The sequence below is a fragment of the Nicotiana attenuata genome, unplaced genomic scaffold (genome assembly GCF_001879085.1).
Source record: "Nicotiana attenuata strain UT unplaced genomic scaffold, NIATTr2, whole genome shotgun sequence".
NCBI lineage: Eukaryota > Viridiplantae > Streptophyta > Magnoliopsida > Solanales > Solanaceae > Nicotiana > Nicotiana attenuata.
In genome coordinates this window covers 30,404-32,352 of record NW_017674208.1, presented here as the reverse complement: position 1 = coordinate 32,352, position 1,949 = coordinate 30,404, and positions in this window count along the sequence as shown.

The window sequence follows — 1,949 nt, the reverse complement described above, 5'->3', positions numbered from 1 at the left end:
AACGTCGAGCAACACTTTGTTGTTACGGGTTGATCTCCGAGAAGAACTCCGTTGATCACTCCTTTGTTGAAGAACTGAGCACTTGATAATTGATCTCTATGTTTGTGGATGCCCTCACCAATTGCGGAGTGTTCTTCTCCAACTCTGAATGTCCTTTGAGAGTTATGGAACCCCTCTATTTATAGTTGTAGAGGATGGACAGTCAAGCTACATAAGAACTCTCTTGCTTGATTTTGATTGGTCCGTGTCATTTTAGCCACTTGGCGACTTGTGGTTGGTTCTTGCTTTTTGACTTGGATTGCCACATCATTTAACACGTGGCGTCACCTTATTGGCCTGGAGTTTGACTTGATACGCCATGTCACATGGCATAAGTCTGGGCCTAAGATGAAATGGACCTTGGGCTTGAAAATAATAAAATGGACTAATTTAACTTGTAAAGCCCAAATTAATTATTTAACCCAATTGAATTTAATCCAAATTTTGTATGGATTAAACCCAATAGATTTTATATGTTTACAGATGCCCCCTACTTCAAGATTCGTCAAGTATAGGCTTGTCGAAAGTCGAAGACGAGGCTTGAAGTATCCTGGGAAGAAAGTAACTATTTTTTTTCCGTGAGTGAACTTTCAAGTACTCTTGAGAATTACTCCTTCACAATAGGCATGTTGTCACTGTGTCTCAGATTCTACTAACAAAAATCAATTGTCACGTGACTTGGAGATTTGTATGTAATCAACTTGACTTTTGTACTCTCACAATATGGTATTGATCCCAATTTAAGAAAGTCAATAAGTAACCTTTAATGAACTTCATATTTCATTCTTTCCAAAAATTTCAAGTCAACTAGGAAATTTCCTTTTATTTAAGGAATCCTTTGCTTTTTTGGAAGAGGGAGTACGAGACATTACTCTTTTCTTTTTCTTCCTTTTGAATTAGCTCCTTTTTTAACAAGCAACCCAATTCTATGAGCAACCAAATAAGGAAAAGTTCAGCAATTTTTTCTCTATAAATTCAGCAGTGGATCTTGCGTTTACTTTGCATCAACGGTCTTCTAAATTCAAAAGGAGAAGACTTGCTTTGAGTTTTTTTTTTGACTCCTTTGTCGACGCCACTGCCATCGTTTCGGCTAATATGTAAACTGATGTTCATGGCTGATTTACGTTTTTTCCTTCTTCTTTTCTTTTCACAACTTTGGCTTAATTTCTTTTTTTTTTCCCAGTAGTTTCCAGCCTTGCGTGTTTGTGTAAAGAATCCGCATCTTGGTGCAGGAGCATCTGAACTACGAGCTGTTTACACCGTTGGCAAGAAGACTCAGTGAGATACAACATCTATAAACGTCGAAGCTCCAACCCTTTTGATCTAGACGCAACAAATCTTTGATCAATCAAGTGCCGGAATCGAGAGGATTGCTCGGGCAACATACTTCTTTTTTCCTTTTTTTTTGTTGTTGCAGGCTCAGAGATGATGTACATGGTGATTCTCCAATATGCATCATGAGAAGAAGGGGATGATCACCATTCCTTTTTTCTGTAGGTTCATGAAGGGTACGATCCATCGAGATTTGACGGAGAAGTGCACGTCACAATACTGACCATCCGCATTGAAGCGTCGTGTCATTGACACCGATACTTGCTACTGAATCAAAGCTTTGTGTCATTGGCACCAATCAATTATTTGGGATCAGCAGCTTCGTATCGCTGGCATCGTGTCTGTAAAAGCAGAAACGTCGTGCTATGGCACCGATATCCATTAATCGAGCTGATCGTCGTGCTTCTTGCACTGTATCTGCAAAAGCTTCATCGTGTTGGCACCGAGGGCTCTAAAATCTTTTCTTATTTTGCAGGTTTTCAAGAGAGTACAGAAGCAACTTGGTATATACCTTCTTGCAGCTTGACGGGAGACATATAGAGTATTCCTAAGCGAGCTTGATCGACGAGCCATATCCC